This window comes from Lichenostomus cassidix, chromosome 3 (genome assembly GCF_008360975.1).
Source record: "Lichenostomus cassidix isolate B80296 chromosome 3, HeHo_3.0, whole genome shotgun sequence".
Classification (NCBI taxonomy): domain Eukaryota; kingdom Metazoa; phylum Chordata; class Aves; order Passeriformes; family Meliphagidae; genus Lichenostomus; species Lichenostomus cassidix.
In genome coordinates, this window is record NC_139483.1 from 6,787,311 (window position 1) to 6,810,222 (window position 22,912).

At 43.5% G+C, this 22,912-nt stretch overlaps 1 long non-coding RNA gene across 3 annotated transcripts in view; it reads right to left on the reverse strand.

Moving 5' to 3' along the window:
- The window catches only part of LOC146438950 (uncharacterized), a 199,930-nt gene that overhangs the window by 86,943 nt on the left and 90,075 nt on the right, over positions 1 to 22,912 (reverse strand). For 2 of the 3 annotated variants that reach the window (XR_014851220.1, XR_014851219.1), the window contains exon 2: positions 12,351 to 12,692. The exons of the other annotated variant lie outside the window; for it this stretch is intronic. This is a non-coding gene — a long non-coding RNA (uncharacterized LOC146438950). The remainder of the gene's footprint in view (positions 1 to 12,350; positions 12,693 to 22,912) is intronic. 3 annotated transcript variants of the gene reach the window in all.

Below are 22,912 nucleotides of genomic sequence, written 5' to 3' on the forward strand. Positions count from 1 at the left end.
GCAGGCCAAGCTGCAGTTCCTGTGCAAGGCTGTAGACTCGCACTAGTGGTCTAGTGACCCTGATGATATTGATGACAATTAGTAGACAGAGATTAAAATGGAAATGAGGGAAGGATTCGTCTGTCACTTTATCCATCAGCTGTAGCTTGCCCCAGGCAACAGACACACACTGGGCTTTTTGTTTTGTTGTTATTCCCTTGTTCAGCTCAGTTGATTTCAGCGGTTTGCTTGGTTATTACTAAATTTTTCTTAAAACTGCTATAAAAAGGGGATTTTTTCAAATATCCACCACTGACAACGCACAGCACTGAGCATGCAAACCATCCTTGGATGTGTCTGCTCTTGCTGCCTGCCTGATCCTGGGGGTGTTGAAGAGCTTTGCTCTCTTCTGCCTACTTCAGTAATTTCTGGGGTTTTTTGTAACTTTAATACCTGATAAAGCAACTGAACTGCTGGACTAGAGAGCCTGAAGGTCTCTTTAACTACAGGGGAGGCAATGGCAGTACTAACTTATTGTGTGGCTGTGACATTCAGGCTGGATGTCACTTGATGGGAAGGAGGAGTCAGTGTGATGTGTCTCCTCTGAGAAAACTGTCCCATCCACCCTTCTTCTCCCAAGACTAAACTGCCATATCCTACAAAAGGAAGATATGCCCCCTGAATTTTTCCTGAGATTACAATGCATGTATTCATCTTGAGGGACACAGGGAGATTCTGTTTAATCCTAAAGTGTCATAACTTGGGGGAGAGAGCATTCTTGTGCAGCCATTACAAAATTCTAGCCCACAATTACCAGACCATTTTGCTTCAGCAGTCTACCCAGAAGGGGAAAAAAAGAAAAATATCATGCTCCCAAAGCTCTTCCATGATCTGGAACATGGATCTCTCTTTATGGCACCAACACTTCACCCTACTTTCTTGTCCTCTCTTGTATCTCCCCTGCCAGAATATATCTCCAGGATGCAACTTTGCTACTTTTATTAACAGCACCCCACTCCAGTGTTGTGTATACCCTACATGTGATAAATAACAACCAACAACACAGACAGAGAGCCACCCTCCCCCTAAAAAGAAGCAGATTCAGTATTCATAAAGTATTAGAGAGCAGGCTCACATCTGCCATGGTCTTTTCATGGCTTCTGCTGTCACCAGTTCTGCTGATTTGCTCCCGGGAAAAGCCTGGGCACAGGCATGGCAGGAGCCAGGGAGCAGAGCTCAGGTCACCCCCTCCCCACACAGACACACACTCCAGGCCCCCATGGGATGGAGGCAAATAAATAGAAAAGATGCCTCTGCTGCCGTCAGGGCACTGGCACAGAGAGAGCTCTTTCCACTTAGCACAGTCAGCAGTGATTAAGGGCTCACTCCTTGAACTTAAAAAGTCCATGCTGTGGTCCTGATCCTGCAATGAGATAGATGAATGGTTGTCATTCACGCAATTTCACTGTGGATCTTAAAAGAAATTGTCAGAAATCTACGATTCCCCAGTGGGAATGCAACCACTGTTACAGGCTGAAATCTTGCTGGAAAGAGGGACCAGGCTAAGGCAGCAGGTATTCTGCTACACCACGAGAGGAGAAGGGAATGAATTCTACCTCCATCCGCACATTTCCCAGTTGGGACTAAACCTGAACAACCTGATTTATTACACCTGCTTTTCACGTGGTTAGCTGCAAATGTTTCTCAGGTTTCTACTGCTGTTGATGGACTACTGACTAATCAAAAAGTCAGGAGTGCAAATTTGCAGTGCTGGCTGCTAGCCAGTTTGCCCATAAAAGGTTTCCAAATGGTCACTGAGCCCTTAACCCTGATGAAAACAGCAACAAAGACACTGCCCCAAGCTCCTGCTCCTGCCACAGTCTCCCTCTTGCTTTGTTGCATGCAAAACATCATTGGGTTGGGGTTTTTAGTTTTTGTTTTTTTTCCCCACAAAAAAGAGTGCCATTCCAGAACATGCAGCAGAGAGGCTTTTCTACTCATTAAAAGCTACATGTGGGTGTGAATTATTTTATATCCTCCTCAGAAATTATCAGACCACCTCACAAAATGATTAGTTTTCACATAAGGTGCCAGATCCTCTGGTCCATTTAGGCTGCTTTATGCTACTTTGATGGCTCAGCTCAGCCCTAAATAAAACAGGCTTAATTATCCTTAGGATTTCTCCTGCCTTGGGAAATCTCCAGGTAATGTGGAAATGCCACAGGGACTCCTACACCACCACAGCTATTAGCGGCGGCGAGCAGTGGCGGGGATATCCCCACGCCCCATTGATTTCCTGCTGCCGTGGCTGTGGGCATCTGGCACAGATGAGGGCCACCCTCGGGCTAATGCTGTTTATGCCAAGAAAAAGCCTGAGTCTGGGATGGCCCCAGGACCACTGCTTGAAAATAACCTTGTGAGGCTGAGGCTAAAACAAACATGAAATACTTATGGCTTGGTTGGAATGCCCTGCTCCACAGCTTATGGGAGAAAAGGGGCTCACGGCTTTGGAAAAGTCTCCTCTAGTTTTGCAAAACCCTCACTCTTGCAGGAATAAAAGGGACACAGAGATGTCCTCAGCCTCAGAATAAGCATTTCTTCCCAGAAAAAGACCCATGCCTGCCACTGTCACCCTGACCAGTCCCACTCCAAAGGGATGCCAAGCCCAGGGTGCTCCTCTTACTCAGAGGCTCCACAAGGGACTCCCCTGGCCCCATGAGCTGGGTAGTGGGGGCTCCCTGCAGACATAGCAGACAAAAACAGGGTCTTTCAGGGTGAATGCCAGCTCATCCTAAAGAAGATGCCTAGAGGTGGCCATCAGAAACACCATACACACAGAAGTGGGTGACCAGCTCACAGGGTTGTGTTGTAGACATTCATGTCTCCTCCTGGCATTTGGGGTAGGATGGGTGGGTTTGCAGGTCTGTCACCTGTGTATGTGACAAAGACACAGAAAGAGAGGAGATGGACTTACAAGGGGGCACTGAACACAGCAAGCAGAATGAGGCCATATCTCCTTGGCAGAAGTCCACAGCCTCTTCCCACCACATACCCCAGGCAGTTCACTTCCATCACAAAGCCAAGACAGGGTTATTTGGGAGCTCACATTTCACTCGCCTTTGTCTGTCTGCCTTCCTGAATCTGCAAACATCACTGCCGTAGAGCAGATCTGTGTCAGATTCAGAAAGCCAGAATTTCTGCATCATGCTTAAAGGAAAGCTGAGATTTTGACAAAACTGATGGGCAAGCTCCCCTCGCACTAGAGAAAGTTTCTTATGCACCACGGGCAAGTGGGCGAGGGAATTTGTTGAGACCTGTCGTAGCACCAACAAGAACTAAAAAATCTTGCAGCAGCTACTGCCATCTGAGCCTGTCAAATTCCACTGCAAACAATATGTCACTCTGCTGGGGAGGCGGCGAACAATCTGAGGGTGAGAAAAAGGGACGTCTGAAGTATCCAAAAAACTCACTCCAAAGGTTTTAAAAAAGAAGAGAGCCCATCCATGCTCACGCACATGGATGCAGACACACGCAGTGCCTCTGGCCAACAGGTATTTGCTGGAGAACTGAAGCTTCCATGTTTTCATCAGTTAAAAGTATTCCCAAGCCCCTTGGTTCCTATCCCCAGTAGGATAATGTCAATTCTGGCACATCTTAAATTCATGGCCAGAGAGCACAAATACTGATGGAGTAGGCAGGCTGCAAAAGCTGTCTACGTTTCTGCCAATGTGCAGGATGATAACAGGCCCTGAAAGGACCAGACCTTTTTTTGACCAAACACTGGTTTAACCAGGTTCTGAATTGTACACTGGCAGAGGTAATGCCATTTGCTTTGCACCCTCCAGGGAGTTTGGAGAGTTTAAAAACAGTTGAGAAGAACAGGGAGGAATGGGAACATCAGAGCACCACCCAATGGCCCCATGCTCCAGGGGCAATTTCCTCTTCTTTCAAACTCTTTCTCCCTTAAAGCTGCATGTGTTGTCTTCCACACTTCTTTGCTTCCCCACCATATGCGGTATTCCCAACAAGTAAACCTCCAATGGAGGTAGCCAGGAATGATGCCAGGGCTGCAGAGGAGAGCAGGGAAGCTCCCTTGCACTGGCCTCTCACCAAGGGATTATTAGCCAGCAGGATTTTCAGAGGTTTTTCCACTCTTTCCAGGCTGAGTGTTAATGGTTTTCCATTAACTGGGTTTTAATGTCCCAATGCTTTTTACTGCATCAGAGCCTTGCAAAAGATACCATGGTAAAGGATACATTTTGGAACATATTCCTAAGAAACACAAAGCTGACAGTTCCCATCTGCTTTACGAATTGGCCCTTCCAGCAAAGGAAAATCCACAGGCAAGGGAATACGGCTTCTGACTTAAGTGCAGTGCTCTGTACAAAATTTAGGGGGAGGAGGGTGATCTCCCTCCCAATGATATCTGTTAACATTGTCTCTAGGAAGGAAGAGGCAAGCATCACAATCATACAACAGCTTTGCCACAGTGAGAGAGAAATATCCTGGAAAACATGTATTGAAGTAAAACCTGAAAGTCTAAGAAGAAAACAGAAAATTAGAAACCTGTGTCCATTGAAAAACAGGCTAGAAACAAAACAGATCAACAACTCACAGAGCAAAACAGCATACAAATTGGAGCAATCAATATGAATAACAAGAAAACCAAAGCTGAGGATCAAAACCTAAAGCACACTTGCTAAGACTGAAATAACCACAATTCTCTCTGAAATGCAAGGCCAAAGCTGCTTCTTAAGGACAAATCATTGATGCTAATTACCTGCGCAGGTTTGGAGAGTGAAAGCAGAAACATCAAGTTCATTCAGGGGAGATGGAAAGTGGAAAAGGGCATCTTTTCTTCAGTGTGCCAAAGCAAGGACTTTTCTTCCCTCTCCACGGCCCCCCAGACAATTGTTTCCTAACCACAAATATAGCCAAAATCAACTCGCAACTCTCCAGCAAAATACCTGAGTTGTAGTACTGACTTCTCAGAATAAACTCACTTAAAAATTACACATTTGAAAATTATAAGAAACCTCCTGAAAACATTCAGCTAATGATACCAAAGCTTTTGTTATGAACACTGTATGTCTGAGCAGTCCAGACCTTCCTAGCCTGTAACAAGATTCCCAATTTCTCAGACAAGCACAAAACCACCTTCTGTGTCGCCTATTTTAGTTGCAGGAGCACCTCTCCTCCCTTGTCAGGTACCATCTCACAGCCCCGTGGAGTCTTGTTAACTTTCTACCTTTTGTGCTTCTCACTGTTCAAAGATTTCTAAAAACTGCACACAAGAAAGAATTGCAGAGAAACTTGTCAAGGCCGGTCGGTCTAAAGTTGGACCTATCAACTATGATTTGCTTTAGGAACAAACACTAGCAGTAGCCTCTTGCCCCTTTTCTCTGACTGTCAGTAAAGAAAGGGGAATCTCTGGAAACTATCTAAACCCCATTTTCCCAAGCACCAGTTAGCCCAAGAACAACTACATTGAACCTTCAATTTAATATCCCCAAAATTGCTATATTTTTCCTTGTTTCATATAAATCTGATTTGTCCAGATATATTTCAGGTTTTCACAAGTTGATTGAGATGTGGTTTAAAAGAAATATGATCCTCTGCCTTTCCAAAGGGATGGATATTTTTACTCTGAGATATATTCTCCGGAGCATGGGTCCGAACACAATCATCAGCTCAAAAGGGAAAGCAATGTGCCCACAAGAGGAGGAAAGGAGTGTACCTGGCTTCACAGCATCCGTGAGCAGCACCCTGAGAATAAAACTTGGTTTGGCCCCTGGGACTTCCTCAGCCAGTGGCATGAGTGCCTCTGGCTGCAGCAGGAGCTTCCTTCCTTAGCAAAGGGATTACTGGTCACACCTGTTCCCACTGTGCCTAACCCTGGAGGCTTTGCCTGCAGGCATCACTGATGCAGACAAATATTAAAAAAATATATAGGTAGGGACACATAAAGAAAGGGGAAAAAAAGGGATGAAGCAGCAGGGGGTAGGGGAGGGGAAGGGAAAGGAGGAGTGAATATATTGGGAAGAAAAGGTGTGGGACACCTGGAGACTGTTTATGCCTCAGGAGGCCATCCAGCTGAAGGGCAGCAGGTCTCATGTCACCCTGCCAAGCGCCTTCTCGAAAGGCAGGCAATGCAGAAAAGAGTCCTATTAGGGAATAGGTTGATGCCAAGCAGTTGTCTTTCTATTTTTAATGTGCCCTTACCCCTGCACTGGCATTTCAAGGAGCCTGAGCACAGAAAACCCAACCTTGGCTGCTCCCCTGGGTCTGACAGGCTCATCCCAAAAGGCACGTGAGCAAGTCAGAGCCAGGTGCTGAGAAAAGCCTCTCTGGCTCCTGATCCACATCTTTTCACTGTTTACAAGGAACCTTGCGGAAAAGGCAGAGCTCAGAATCAGGAAGGTGCAATCCTGAGCTCCTCATTGCTGAATGGGGGCACTGCAGTCTTTACCAGGGTTGTGTTTCATCCCCACAAACAGCCACTTGGGCTGCTGTAACGATCCCATTAAACAAAGCAAAATTAGAGATAACTTGGCCCTTTGTAACGTATTTCTCACTGCTCCTATCCCTCTTCAGGCTGTTGTAGCTGGCAACAGCTCGATTTACCACTTGATGGGAACTCTTGGGAAGTCATTTGCCAGGCTGACTGTGGAAGAATGGTATTTCAAAGGGACAGATGCAAAATCAGTCTTTTCTCCTCAACACCCCTGCCGAGAATAACTTGGAACAGGCCACTTCAGTTGGACACGGTAAGCTCCATGTCTCCTGCTGCCTCAGGGGTGTTTCAGAGGCTCTAGGTTAAAAATCTTGGTGTGCCATATGCCAGATCCTGTTGATTATCCAGTTTGGCCCTAAGACAGGGGATTTGGGACCTTCAAACATACCAGGTAAGAGATGCCTACTTGTTGTTTGGGATTTTTTTCATGTGAGGGACTCCTGCCTCAAATCCTTGGATCATTTTAATCAGTCAGACTTGATTTGCTCCTCACTTGCAGGGCAGGCTGGCACTGAGCAACTCAATCTATCCATCAGTTGCCAGGCAAAGTCTGGAGCAGGCAAAGAGGAGCAGCAAACAGTAACTTCAGGGCAAGGCTGAAGAAGGCATCTGAGAAACTTCCATTTTCAAAGGACATGCAGGCAGGGCTGGCTGTGAGCAGGTGCATGGCTCTGAGCTGGAGTGGATGGGCTCTGTTTTCTCACCTTCTGAAAAGATTTCTTCAGAGCGATATGCAAGCGGTAATGAAGCTAAAAGAAACAAAACTGGGGTTTTGGAAGTGCAATCACAGATGTAACAAAGAATAAAGTATAGTGGTTTTGAACAATCCTCCTTGAGAAACATAGATACTCCCTGTGGGGAAGCACGAAAATGTCCCCACGGGAGCTAGAAAAGGCAGAAGACTGGGGAAATACTAACTAGAGATTTGGGAGTTTAGATGAAAGACCAAGACAAGATTGTGGGGTTAGACAGAGTGTGCATCCCAATCAAGGAAGTTGTAGGAAATCTCTCTACAAAGGTAGTTGGTTAAATTGGGCAGAAACCAGTGCACACTTGTGATCTTATAAGGGCCCTCCTGCCCTATGAATGTAAAAAGTCAGAAAATTCTGCCTGGGCAAATGGTGTGAGTGTCACTGAAACTGCAGGAAAAACAAAAACCCTCCAACAACATTTTAGTGTTAGAGAACCCTAATATTTTGTGCTACTACCAGTCTGTTCAGATGAGTTCATCAGACCTCATCTGGCAGAACAAAGCCCTTGAAACAAACTTAAAACTCCTTTTCTGGGGCAAACGCAAACAAAATCCCTAACTAAAGTTATACAAAATTTTTTAAACTGGTATATTTTCCAACATGAGGGTTTTGGTTGTAGTTCAAAATCATGTTGTTGAGAAGAAAATTACAAAAGCATCCACTTATACAAAGGGATGAAATTATTTAATTGCTTATATACTTCTACAAGAAGTCAGATAATAAATGAGAGGAATTAGAATGGCTGATTTATGAGCATAAATTTTACTTGGTTAATATTACTAGGAAAACTCACATGATCAGAACATAAACATGCATAAGCCAACTCAGTGGGCTCAGGTGTGCAAAAAACAAAGGGTGTAGTACACTGCCTCAAAATCTCATGATCTCTGCAAGTCTGTGCAAATAAGACATAAAAAATTTCAGCTGAAAATAGCCAGTGAATCTGTGTTCTTACAAACACACTGAAATGAGTGAGCTACTTGGTGCCTGCTACACCCCACCAAAACAGTGTAAAAAACACGATGACCAGCTTCTTTAAAGACTTATTTATCATGTGTTGGTAAAAAAAGCTGTGTTAACATATGGGACTTCAATCTGAATGGCATATGCTGGTGTTCTCAGGCTACCAGCACTAAAAAGTCCTCAGAATTTAAAAAATTACAGGCAGCCAATTTCTTAACCCAGCTTGGGGTAGACTGCCTAATGACAGATCCAGAGGAACTGATCCCAGATGTTAAAAATTAATGGATACTCGAATGCCAGTAATTGTGGCTCGATCATATTTGTTGTCAGCATATAGACTCCAGTCCAAAGCAATGTGTGTGTTTATGGGCATTCCAGCGTGTGCATTCACATAGCTGCTGTTGGACAAAAATCATTCTCACAATACTGAAATAATTATGAGCAATATCAGCTACAGAGGAGCCTTTTCATGGTAATCAGAAAAGTGTTAAGAATACATTCGTAGATTTCAAAGGCCACAATTTCACAACCAAGAGACAAACTGACAGTATTTAAAAATTTCTCTCAGTTTAAAAGTAGACATAGAATGAAAACACATTTGTTTCAACACAAAGCACTAATGATATAAAGGAATACTGATAATAACAATTATAAGCCAAAAGCTAATAACTGTAGGAATATGACAAAGGGAGCCAGAAAGGCAAAAAAAAGAAATCAATGTGGAAAGGATATCTGGGACTTTTAAAAGTACATTGAGAACAAAAATGTTGTCATCTGTTACTGGAGAAAAATAGTAAAGATGTAATAATAGTGAGGAAAACATATAAGAATTCAATGAATACCTGTCTTCCATATTTGGGAAATAGATTTTATATGCATATTGTCTCAAAACAATGAATCACACTCAATCTCAGCAATGAGTCAAAAGACTAAAACAGCAGCTAGAAAAAGGAGAGATTTTGAAGTCAGTCAGTTGTAAAACGTGCAAAGAACGGGCATGGAAGCTCTCCATCCCACAGGGACATGATGGGATTTACAACAGTCCAGAAGACCAAGGCAAAGTAACATTTCTCCAAAATTTAAAACAAACAGATGGGATGCTCTGTTTGGACTGTCATTCTAATCTTGGTTAAGGTAATGGGCAGTTTATCCAAAAATTATACATTACAATGCAAAAGGAGCAAATACAAATACCTTCCAGTAGTGTGGGTTTACAGGAAATAGATTTTCATTGTGATTTTCTTTTTACCAAGAGCACAGATCAGCTTGATAAGGGTGATAATGTTGGTATGCTGCACTTAGATTTTTGCAAAGCATGCAATCAGATTCTCCATACTGTTTTGACTCAGTAGGTAGAATGATATAATCTAAACAAGGCACAAATTAAAATGGATTAAAACTGGCACCTTAGATTGAAAAATGTAGCTGTGAATAGAAGTCTGAAAATTGAATAGGAATAGTTTTAACTGGGCCAGCAGCACCAGTCCTCAGTCTCATGCTATTTAACATATTAAATCAATGATTGAAAAAACCCTGGAATAAAACCATTATTAATAAAGTCTGCAGGTGACAGGGAGACTGCAGGAGAGCTCGATCAAAGAGCACACAAAGCACTCTGAATCACTTGGCAAACTGTAAACTGAACAATATCCACCTCAACAAAACACTTTCATCCGGCCAGAAACCAAGAGGGACCCAGCACCTCTACCCCAAACCACACCAAAATTGTGGTTATAAAACCTCCATTCACAGCCACAAAGCCCAGCGCAGACTCAGGTAGATGGAGAGGAGTTTCAAGGAAGAATAGAGACGTTATCCTGCCTGCGCCTCTGGCAAAGGTGCAACTGCTGCAGGAATACAGAGACAGCCCTGGAGGCAAAAGTTCAAGCAGGAAATTGGTTAATTGTGAAGGATTCAAAGAGGAACAAGAATGGGGAAAGCACTAGAAAACATGCCTTATCATGAACAGCTCACAGCCCTCTGTCCCTTCAGCTTATCAAAGGAAAGGTGACCGAGGGCCTCGCTCACAGTTTATGGTGGCACAGGTCACAAAAAATAAATACAATGGGACACTTCCTTCTGAGAGACAAAGTTGTCAGAAGACCCAATGCTGGAAGCTGAATGCAGAGAAAACACAACTTGGGTGGAGAGTTAATTTATTGTTGAAACTATTTACTGAAGGGATTGTGGTGCATTTTACAGCACAGGAAAACTCAAATACTGCAATTGGTTTGCATTTTAAAAGATACAAGTAGTTGAAGTGGGATAAACGCACTCAAAAGCTTCTAACATGTTTTTCTCCCTTTTCCATGGTCGATGATTCATATCTCCTAACTTTTTTTCTGGAGTCTTCCCCATGTTTTACACATAATATTTGCCAGAATACTTAGCTCCTCCTTCTCTATTTTCCTTACCACCTTCTCACCTAAAAGCTGCAAAGCATATTTATTTGGTTGCTGCCATGTAGACTACTATGTATTTCACATGCCTGAAGCACTAATGTTCAGAGACAGATTTCACTTATTTCTGTTCGTCAGAATAAATGGTGAGAAATGGCTAATTTGCTACATCACAACATTTTAGGAGGTGAGGATGATGGGAAAAAATCTACCAGCTGTCTGGAAAGTTAGGGTATAAATCCAGTTTTCTAATTATTAAAGGGGTGTGTTTAAACACAAGTTTAAACTTAAATTTAAGCATGCGGATATATTTTAGCAAGATCCAGGAGTATAGAATTGGGTAGGGTGGGGTTGCCACTCTAAATTACAACAAGCCATAATTTCCCAATTCAATTTTTTTTTAAAAAAAACCCAGCTAATACCTATTTTGCATACATGTAACAAAACACTCTTTTGCAGCTATCTTCCGGAAAAAGGAAAATAATCCTTTTTCCCCTTTCCCCACATTCCGTTGATGTCTTGTGCCAGACTCAAACTGACAGAATTTGTCAGCTACCAACTGGAGATGCTACCAGTTTCCAAATCAGGCATTACGTGGGCCAACCAGTGGTCTGAAACCTACTGTAAACAGCCCCCAAGCAAGAAGCCAATATGGTAATTTGGGGAAGCGATTTAATGTATTGGCTTCCAGTAGCAAGTCAGACCCCAGGCATGGAAACACACTTAGAGGGAATTCAGTGTGACACCGAAATCGGGATGGTCGAGAGCAGTTTCCTCTCTGGGGAAGGAAAACCAGCAGCACAGAAGTGTCACTTCAAGCTTAAACAAGTTTCTACCAGCAGAACTTGTCAGGACACTGTCAGGCAGGAGCTGACAGCCATAAATCAGTACAGCTCCAAAAGAACTGCTGGGCACATGAGCTTTATAGGGAGAGGGTCTCCCAGTGACAACAGCCATCTAATGCTCCCTTACCCTAATAACTGCATAATGAAAATAAATCTGAGCAAGTACTTAGGAATGCCCTTTTCTCCTGTGTTGTTACACTGGAGCTGGAGCAATGCCAGGGTTGGGGTTTTGTTGTTGTTGTTGTTGTTCTAAAAAGGTTTTGCTCTGCAACCAATTTTGTTTCGTTAAAACAAACAGAGAGGCACTTGCTATTGATCTCCCTATTAAATAATCCTGGTAAACATTTTGACTAGCTCTGCAAACTTAATACAGATGTTCATTCTGCGCAGATCACTCCCGACAGCTGATGCAGGGAGCCAATGCATGTCCATTGCAGGGGAAGGCAGCAGTACAGGGGGAGAGGGAGCTGCAAAATAAGCAGCTTTATGGCAGTAGGTGCTGTGCAAATACAGTACCTGTGCTCAGGAGTGTGTGGATGCCTTGTGTGAGGGAAGGGGGAGATTTCCAAGTCTGGGAATCTGCATTAAGCAGAAGGAAAGCCTCTCAATGGACATTCAACTACTGCTGCCCTGGTGAAAGGGTGTCTGGTCTGTACATTGGACTGAACATGCAAGGGCTCTACTCAGCAGAAATTCAGTTTCTGGAGATGCCAGAAGTGGACAATCTGCAGGATTCCACACTCTGGCAACAAGAGTCTAAGCCTGATTCACAACATAAAATAAAATGAGAAATAAAAAGAGCCCCTCTGTTTCCTTCCCAACATCATTCCACACCTGGTCCCTGTGGCAAACCAGCCCCTCTCCATTGTCCCTATGACCAGCCAAAATCTCCCCTTACCTGGGAAATGCTGGTGGAGCTGATCACCTTTAGTGAAAAATGTGAAGTTTGTTGATTTTGTTTGGAATGTTTCACTCCTCAGCACATCATCTGCAACAGCAGCTGCCCAAAGAAGCCACCTCACTTCTCCACCACAGCTTTACTGCACCTTGGGCTGGGGGGCCATGGCACCAGCACCGAGGGTGGCTTCTCCCAGGATCCACTCTTGTCCCACATGGCTCCTCAGATAACTGGAATGGACAACCTCCCATCCATAAAGTCACCTCTGACTATACTGAATGCTGGGTGTCCAGGTGCCAACCATGCTGTGAGGAGCAGCAAAATAGCACATGGCAGTGAGGCCTGAGGGGAAAAGTGTGAGGGGGAAAAGGTGCGAGAGGGGAAAAGTGAAAGGGAAAAGGGAGAGAGGGAAAAAATGCAAGGGGAAAAGTGTGAGGGTGAAAAGTGCAAGGGGTAGGAAACATGAGGGGAAAAGTGCGAGCAGGAAAAATGTGAGCAGGAGAAAAAGTGAGAGTGGGAAAAGTGTGAGTGCAAAAAGCATGAGAGGAAAAGTGAGAGTGGGAAAAAGCATGAGGGGAGAAGTGTGAGGAAAAAGTTCAAGGGGAAAAGTATGAGGGCAAAAAGTGTGAGCAGGAAAAAATGTGAGGGACAAAAGTGCAAGATGGAAAAGTGCAAGCGGGAAAGCGTGAGGGGAAAATTGTGAGTGGGAAAAAACATGAGGGGGAAAGTGCGATAGGAAAATGCACAAGGGGAAAAGGGAGAGGGGGAAAAATGCAAGGGGAAAAGGGTGAGAGTGAAAAGTGCAAGGAGTAGAAAACATGAGGGGAAAAGTGTGAGCAGGAACAAATGTGAGCAGGAGAAAAAGTGAGAGCGGGAAAAGTGTGAGTAGGAAAAAGCGTGAGGGGAAAAGTGTGAGTGGGAAAATGCGTGAGGGGAGAAGTGTGAGGAAAAAGTTCAAGGGGAAAAGTATGAGGGCAAAAAGTGTGAGGGACAAAACTGCGAGTGGGAAAAAGTGCAGGCGGGAAAGTGTGAGGGGAAAATTGTGAGTGGGAAAAAACATGAGGGGAAAAGTGTGGTGGGGCAAAAGTGCGAGCAGGAAAAAGCGTGAGATGGAAAAGCACAAGGGGAAAAGGGAGAGAGGGAAAAATGCAAGAGGAAAAGTGTGAGGGTAAAAAGTGCAAGAGGTGGAAAAGTGTGAGCAGGAGAAAAAGAGCGGGAAAAGCAAGAGCGGGAAAAAGCATGAAGGGAGAAGTGTGAGGAGACAAGTGTGAGGAAAAAGTTCAAGGGGAAAAGTATGAGGGTAAAAAGTGTGAGCAGGAAAAAGCATGAGGGACAAAAGTGTGAGTGGGAAAAAGTGCAAGTGGGTAAATGTGAGGGGAAAATTGTGAGCACAAAAAAGTGTGAGGGGAAAAGTGAGAGCGAGAAAAACTGTGAGCGGGAAAGTGTGAAGGGAAAATTGCGAGTGGGAAAAAGCATGAGGGGAAAAAACATGAGGGGAAAAGAGTGAGGGGGAAAAAGTGTGAGAGGAAAAAGCACTAGGGGAAAAGGGAGAGAAGGAAAAATGTGAGAGTGAAAAGTGCAAGAGGTAGAAAATGTGAGGGGAAAAGTGTGAGCAGGAAAAAATGTGAGCAGGAGAAAAAGTGAGAGCAGGAAATAATGCAAGTGGGAAAAAGTGTGAGGGGAAAAGTGCAAGCAGGAAAAAGTGTAAGGGAGAAAGTGTGAGGGGAAAAGTGCAAGCAGGAAAAAGTGTAAGGGAGAAAGTGTGAGTGGGAAAAGCATGAGGGGAGAAGTGTGAGGGGAGAAGGGCGAGGAAAAAGTTCAAGGGGAGAAGTACCAGGGTAAAAAGTGTGAGCGGGAAAAATCATGAGGGACAAAAGTGCAAATGGGAAAAAGTGCAAGCGGGAAAGTGTGAGGGGAAAACCTCGAACAGGAAGAAGCATAAGGGGGAAAAACATGAGGGGAAAAAGGATGAGGGGGAAAGTGCAAGATGGAAAGAATGTGAAGGGAAAAGTGTGCAAAGAGGGGAAAAGTGAGAGGGGAAAAGGGTGCGGGATAAAAGTGTGGAGGGAATAGTGTAACAGGAAAAAGTGTGAGAGAGGAAAAGTGCAAGTGTCTCCGTGAGCTCCATCTCACAGCAGCAAGACAAGACCACTGGGTTGCCCAGGATCCTCTCACCTCTGAAAGGATCAGCATATCCAGGATCTGGATACTACCTGCTAGTGTACTTCGACCAGGATTTGGGAAAGGAAAATCCAATCTGCTGTACCTCTTAGGCTAAGGCTCAGCACCTTTCCCAAAGAAACGTGCTGCTGGTCTCTCTGAGCTAATCAGATCACCACCAACCCCAAAGAAATTTAAACCAGGAATAACAAATAGGAAGTGATGAAAACTAATCACTTGAAAAGTAACTTTCCAGGTGCATGTTCTTGCTAAGATTCATGAAACTTTCTGAACATACAAATATTTGCACAAATAACCGCAGATTATCTCAAATAGCAGAGTGGTTAAAATAGCCTGGCAAAGAAGCAAAGAGCAAAGCCCTACTCATTCATGAATATATTTATGCATTTGTTTATTACTATGCAGCCAGCTTTAAACCCTTCCCAGCAGGGGAGAGACTCTATACCTTATGCCTATGGGCCTCATAATGCTTCCAGTGGGGATGAAAAAACTTCAGAAAAAGTTTGGTATTCAGATCCAGTTTCTCTGCTTATCTGCTGCTAATCCAAACTCTCCCAACATATCAAAAACGTTGAACCGGGCAGGAAACCACATGAGAACAGGTTTTCCTACAGGATTTCTGGCATTTCTACATTAGATTCCAGATGGAAACACCCATGAGAACAGCTTCTATCCTGGTATTTTTGGCACATTCAGTTCCAATTCTATCCGGAAACCTGAATTGGGAAGGGAAAGAAAAAAAAAAAGAAAAAACCTCCACACAAACCAAAAAGCATCGAACGCTTGTCTCAGTATTTCAGAACCTGGAGAAAATTATATCATTTGAGATGGGTTTTAATATTAGAAAGGAGGAGGTAATGTTTTTGGTTTTATCTTCAGTGGTTTGTCTTTCCTTACTCTCAGTTTCACACATCCCCCCACGAAAATACCAGAGTGTTCAGCTACCAAAACTAGAAATGACCATCCATGTGAAAATAAGCATGGATGCTACCCCCGGAAAGATTTGGGCTTCGCACAAACTACTTTGCTCCTTTCTGTGCACAAATGAATGTCAGATACCTAAAAATAAAGACATTCATTGGAACTTCTGAAAGAAAGGATTTCAAAGGGGTTATCCATGGATGCAACCAAAGTCAGGCTTTTTGCCAGTCAAAAATGAATGAATTAAATGTGGTAAATGAATTCACCACATTTCCTGCAGTCCATTTTTTGCTCATTTACCCAGCTTTGCCACTCCCTCTAGATTGGCAGATGCTTCCATAGGTAATAATTTCAGCAATAAAGACTTGGAGCAGAACATTTCCAAAGTTATATTCAGCCCTGCTCAGTGATTTCTGTTATCAGGAGGTTATTTAATATCAGCCTTTTTCTGATTTTTTTACTGTCATTGAAAGCATCTGCATTTTGTTCTCCATACTGTCGGATGCTTTCTCTCTGACCTCCCAGCCCTGCCTTTTGCTTTGTGATTTTCTGCTGCTCACACTGGGGGAAAACAGAAAGAGTGGTCAAGACTGTGATATCAGTGAGTTCATTAGCAGCTCACCTCAATACCTTAACCCTTTTGGGGTTTTGAGATGAACACTACCTAAATCTATAGCAAATTAACTCAAAAAAACCCTGAAACAAAAACAAAATCTCTGCTGCTTTGTCTCAAACAGCCCATTTCAAGCTGTGCCTACCAGTCTTAAAACCCCCAAATGATCCAAAATCTCTTTTCCTAAAGCCTTATAGATACAAGTTCACATACTGCTGAATCCTGCCACCTTTGTACCCTGCTCATGCTATTGAAGGTGGGACACACTTCAGTAAGGAACAAGGACACAGCACCAGGCCTTCCCTCTTGCTCCCCAGCCATTGACTGCTGTGCGCTGGGAATGGTGCCTTTGACCCCTCTTGAAGTGCAGAGGATTTGCTTATGTTTATACTTTTAAAGTTTTCCCCTGAAGAAATGCTGCTGCATCTACTCACATGTACATCAGTTCCCTCTACTGGCAGCATTAATTAAGCTATTCCTTTAATTCACCAGGTAGATGGAGGGTTTGGAAAGGAAGATGTGCTCTGCTGGGTGGGAATGTGTAGGGCTGTTACCCACAGGGTGTTATGCTCTCGCTTATTATAGCAGAAACAATAATTACACTGGTTCTTTCCAGTGTACTAGTTCTCCTCTCCAGGTTTTTTAAACTCACTTTCCATGATATGGTCCAGGGCAGCTACTTAACATTATCCTAGCATATTTCAGTCCTTGACTGTGGCAGTTAGTGGGAAACTGAGGAGCAATAACCCCTGAAGCAGCTCAGGCAAACACATATGGTTCATCAGTCCTTGAGCTCTCCATGTTGTGGCTGGGGTGAGCATCCAGCCTCTCCTCAACCAGGGCAGCCCTTCATGAGGGGTCCATCAGGATCCTTTTACTCCTTCATGTGCCCAAGAGGCTGCTTTAAAGTAATGTTGGTTCAAAACATGCTTAAAATCACTTGGCGATTCTTCTACCCTTTCATTTTACTTTTTTTGTCTAGTTAGAGTAGATTGATTTTGTCCTGCCACAGGTAATGTTTTCCTCCTGAGGTATCAGGCCAGAGGAAGAAGTCATTCACTCTGTTTGGGTGCTTGAGGAAACACAGAATGAAAGAGAATCACTTGTCATTTAAAAATCAAAACAAAAACCCGGTAAGAACATCTGCCCTAAAGAGAGCAAGATACAAGATTTCCCCTTTGGACCCAAGCTGTCAGTATTTAGCAAAACCAGCAAAAGTCATTCAATTTTCTAAGTAAATGGTGAGTAGTGCTATTTCATAGCTCCCCACAGTTTTTCCAGAAGATTCCATAGGTGTGTTTGGGTTTAAAAATTGTGGCTTAAAACCTCTCTTTAGGACCAAACCAAATAAACCTACGTGGGTGTAGCAACCAATAATGGCACTCCTGGAAATTGAGATTTCTAGTGTAAGTAGATGACGAAAGACCACATAGAAATTGGTAGGAAAAATAACAACAACCTCTCTATCCCTGAATTTGCATATGCAAATGTAAGGGCATAAAGTTATAGATCTGTTCAGCACCTGAGTTTAAATATGCTTCTCACTCCTCCCTAACATGGCTGAGATGCTCTCAATGCACACAGTTTCTTTCTCGGAATTTTCTGATTGTGTCCTTATTGTGGTTTTCCTTTTATTTCTTTTTTTTTAAATCTAGATTGTATTTCTAAAAGGGATTGTACAAAAATGTTGTGTTCCGATTAAATGCATTAAAGGACCTGCAGTCATATTTAGAGGGGAAAAAAGCATCCTTGTTCACGCTGCTGCACGAGTTCCTGTTTGGGGAATAAAATTGTTTATTTCTGGTTCTTCCAGGAGTTTTTGCAGACTGATCAAGTGTCAAGACATGGTAGTTGACTCAAAGGTAACATAGATATTGCTTCATAATATCTTTAGGACCTGAATCAAATCTTGAGAGACTTTGAAACTATGGGAGGATAATGAAAATACATTTCTTTCTTTGTATTATCCCTCATAATGGGAAGCTTTACATTTCTTTTCTAGCAGCTATGATGTACACTGTACTATCAAGGCATTTTTAGGGACCATTTACCTGAATACAATTTGTGTGGAAGGTGTCTGAGAGCCAACCTGGATTTATGCTTCCTGGTCCTTGTAATAATAGATTTCTTTTTTTTTTTTCTTTATTCTCCCATCAAAATAAATGTCAGAAAGTTCTTTGATTGTTCAATAAGGGAAAAAAACATCCCTTTTCAAATGAAAGAAATGGTTATGGGCAAAGTTTTGGTGTTGCTGGAAGCTCTGTGGAGCCCTCCAGCCCCAGGAACAAAGCACACAAGGACATGCTTTTCTCCAAGGTCTGTCCCAGCACCTCTCCCTGTAACAAGGAGGACTCAAACCCTTCCTGGGGTTTGGGTTGCCCACCGTGTTGTCCACTGAACTGGGGGAAGTCCTTGAGGTAACAGAGCAGTATTTGCAAGGCGTGTTGAGACCCTTCTCAAAGGCAGGTTTGGGGAAGGACATCCTTGCCTTTAAAAATACTGGTTTGGAGCAATTCACCTAAATCATTCTTTCCCTTGGCAATTCTTGGACTCCGAAAATCCTAATGCAGCCCAGCTCTTCAGGAGTGCCATGCTGGGATTTTTGTACACACACCCAGGCCCATCTGGATTCCCACACAGGCCAGGTATGTGGGAATTTTAAGGCTATAAATAGCCCAAATTCAGCCTATCGAGGGCATTATTAGATTACCTCCTGTATTCATGCACACAGGTACATGCACACATGAAGTTCTGAAAAATTCTCTTCAGGAAAAACAAATATTTTAAGATAATGGATTTCCCAATCTATGATATCAATTCCTGCTTTCTTTCTGTGGTGACTGAGGTGATGCCTAACATGTGTCTACCCGAGGAAATGTCTTTTTGATATCATGCAGTGGAAATGGCAGAATCTGGCTCTTTAGTGACCATGACATCCAAAAATTGGATGCAGGACTTCACCTCTCTCTCACAGGTTAAATGAATATTCTGAGAGTATCGATTGTTCAGTTCTTCCAGTGGAAGATGAATGTGATCGGCATCAATAATCAGAAAAAGTATCATCTACATACCTCTCATATGCAGATGGTGGCTGTTCAATACCAGTCGGCAGTGCAGCTTCCTGGTGTGACAGGAAAATATCTGCAGCAATTGAGGATTAACAGAGGCCATTGCTACATCAGTGTTTTGTTTGTAATAGCTCCCATTCTATCAGAAATAACTGGTTGCACATTTCTGTGTCTGACATTAAAATTCACCATTGAAATCTCGCTTGGTAATAATAAAGCCCCTGCAAGAGTCTCTACAAACACACTAGACTCCAAATTAAAGAGCAAGTGTATTGTTAGGGTTTGCATGGATCTTTTTTGAATTAGTGCTAGGTGAACAATAAATAAAATTCCAGGAGAAGTTCCCCAAGCTGATAAGCATTCAAGGTATTATCTTTGCTCTGTACTGTATGTGCTTCTGGGTGAAAAAATTCTAATTGCACTTCCATTCAAAAATCAACCGTGGGAATAAGGAATCATGCTCATTTTATGCACAGCAGCCCGAAGGCCTTATCCTTAAAACAAATTACAGCGCCTCCTATGCAACTCACACTCTGAAGCTAATTCCAACCCTAAAGCAAAACTCCAAAATTAAACTTTAATCTGTGATCTAAACAATTTTGTGTTTGTGATCAATCTTGGTGGACTGGATTTTAATATATATGAGTGTGTGCGCGTGGGCGTGTGCGTGTGTGTATATAAAAATATAAAACGCTCAGATAATTGTTATCGTGGATGAAGACCGAACACTAAACACTCTGCTCAGGAAGACTGAGATAAAATACACACAGTGAAGGGAGGGAATAAAGCTGTTAAGCACACACTCCTATATGTAACAGAGTCCTGGACTTGCAACCAGCGAAAGCTTAAATTCCACCACATGTATCATATTTACTACATTCTGCCAAAGAAATAGGCAGGCTGCCATGCCATTAAAGCAATTACTCTTACCCTCTCAGATATGTAGAAATTAGATTCTGCTCCTTGAAGTCATATGCTGGGGGAAGTGAAGAGCAAGCCAGGGGACATACGAGGAGGAGAGGTGGAAAGGCATCGATTCCTACCAGAGAGGAGGAAAGGCTTTGGGCCAGCAAGAGTTAAAAGAGTTCGGAGTGTATGGTCTGTTTCTCCCCAACTTGGTGCAGTGACTCTGCATCCTGCAGGAACCTGTTCAGATGCTCTGATAAGTCAGACAGAATTCATGGGAGATTACCACACAGCTCCTGCCAAGCTGTGCTGCAGCGCGGGTAATAGATATGCTCCAGTACTAAATCCTAAAAGGCCCTGCTACATCTGTCAAGCATGCCCTGGAAAAGCACCCTCAGTTCAGATGTTATCACTGCTCTGCCTGCATCAGAAGATTTAGTGTCCACCCTGGAGGTTGCTTTTGCCGCACAGTTTTCAGGGGCAAAACAACAAGGAAGAAAGATGAGAGGAAAAAGGCAAATTATTCTTGCTTAAAGCAAAAGGAATAAAGTGATGTGCTTGCAGACTAGTTCAGCTTCTCACCCTGCATCTAGAAGGTCCCAAATCCCACATTAAGATGGTACTGATGTTCTAAGCTGATTAGCTCGGACATGTTCGGCTCCCTGGACTGTGACACCATGAAGATGATCTTCTGTGGAGCGACTCTTTCCCAAGGAAAGCTGCACAACAAACCCAGCGGGGGGCCACCGGCGGTGGATAAAAGATGCCTGCCTTTGATAATTAACTTTAAAACCGGTTCTAGAAAAGCTGCTCTGGCATAAAATGAACTTTGCAGAGCTGTGTTTATGAAACAATTGCTGCTCCTCCCATTAACCACGTGAGCAGGGATTTGGTCAAAAATGGTTCCAGTGTTACTTATCATTTTACGCCAAACAAAAATTAGGCATAAAAGAGAAATATATAATATATATAAATGAACACACACAGACACCCCCCCAAATACAACGGCCTTGGGAACCACTCCTTTCTTAATATACTCCAAAATAGAGCCATGCATTTTAACCATCTGTCTCCTTGTTCAAATCTGCAGGAAATATCAAAGTGCAGCAGTGGCTCCTTTTTCACTAGGTGCACTCTCAGAGTTCAAGGGAGAAAGACTACAATTTCCTGACCCAGCATAGTGCATTTTAAACTTCTGTTTCCTGAAGCCGATTTTAAGGAGAGATAAGTTTCCAGGTATTGGGATGTCAACAAGAAAAGCCCCAGCCTGTTTGTGTTTGTAGCTCCATACAGTGGTAGAGGATGGACTGAGATGGGGTGAATGGGTTGGCACAGGGAAGGCCCAAACTGGACACACACGTGGCTGTGCCATGGGGACTGTGACAGAAACCAGTTCACCTCAGCCTGCTGTGAGACAGCTCTCCTGGCTTGCAGCTCTCCACAACTTGTGTAGATTCTGTCTCTCAGGAAAGAAAAGATCAGAAAAGTAAGGCAGAGTGCAGGAAGGCTGGTAAGAGGAAGGATTTGAGGTGGGCAATACAAATGCAAGGTTGAGGACAGAGCCTGAGGCTTCAGGACAGCTGCTGGAGAGGACAAAGGGTGAATCTCAAAATGTCCCCATCTGGCAGAGCAACAAGCAGTAGCAGACAGGCAGCCCCGAAGGTGCACAGAGGAGCCTGGTGTGTGCTCACAGCTACAGCAACAAAAGGCAAGAGCAAGCTTTTTCTCCAAAACAACAGTTTCCTAGTAAATAAATAGACATTTCTGGGAAAACTGCACTCTTTGCGATGCGGTCATTGTCACAGTATTCGGACACGTGTTCAAATCCATTACAGACCTGTCACGCTGTAAAGTCCTTGCCACCAAACACCTGCCATAACCTGTGTGAACAACGCTGCATGATGCCTGAAGCATCCACCTCACATGAACCCCATCCCATCTGCACCAGCAGCTCCAGCCTGGCTGGGAGGGTCCAGGGCTGGGGCTCCCCACTGGGGACCCCACTTGTGTCTACTGAGGGGAATTCTGTGCCCTGGCTGCTGTCAAAGCCAGCACATTTCACAAGCAACTGCACTGACATAAAAGAAAACACACAAAAAAGATCTTATCGCAGGTACCTTGAACTAACCTTGCGTGGGTCCTGTCTAGCCAGGTTATTCCAAGAAATATAGAAGAGGGATGCGGGCTGAGTTGCTATGGCCAGTGCCCTCCAGATACCACAGTCATACCCTTCAAGTGGAAAAGGTGCTCAGCTGGAGGAACACTGCTCTCTCCAGCAGGATTACACGTGGATATTTTTCCCTGTAACTCAGTAAATGCAGATAACGGGTATTTATGTGCCCAACACACTTGAACACTGCAGGTTTACCACAGTTCTGGAAAATAGCCTCCCTCTGCTCAGGACAGGGCATTTAAAAATGGTAGCATGGTCCTAATTTTAACCATGGTTTGCACTGATTGCAAACTATTTTTAATGCAAACAAAGGTAATTTTACATTAGCAAAAAGGATTTACTCAGTAAGACATCAACCACAGAGCTTAATATACGTTTCACTAAATGAAGACACTGCCAAAGCATCCTTCCCCCACAGAACCACATATTTCATGAGCAAGGCATTTTAATTCAATGGGCTGAGTTTGATGCTTCTCCTTACAAAATAACAGCTTGAAGAAGCTACAATATTCCCCCCTCACTGCCATCTCCACCCCCCCACCACCCTTTGTGGTCTGTAAGGCTTCAGAATTTGTGGCAATAAAACCCATATTGCCATGTGGAAATTTCCCCAGATTTGTCCCTGAAACCTTCTCATCAAAGGAAAAAAAAAAACAAGAAAGGAACAATCAAGAGTAATTTAAGAGGAATTTGACAATAT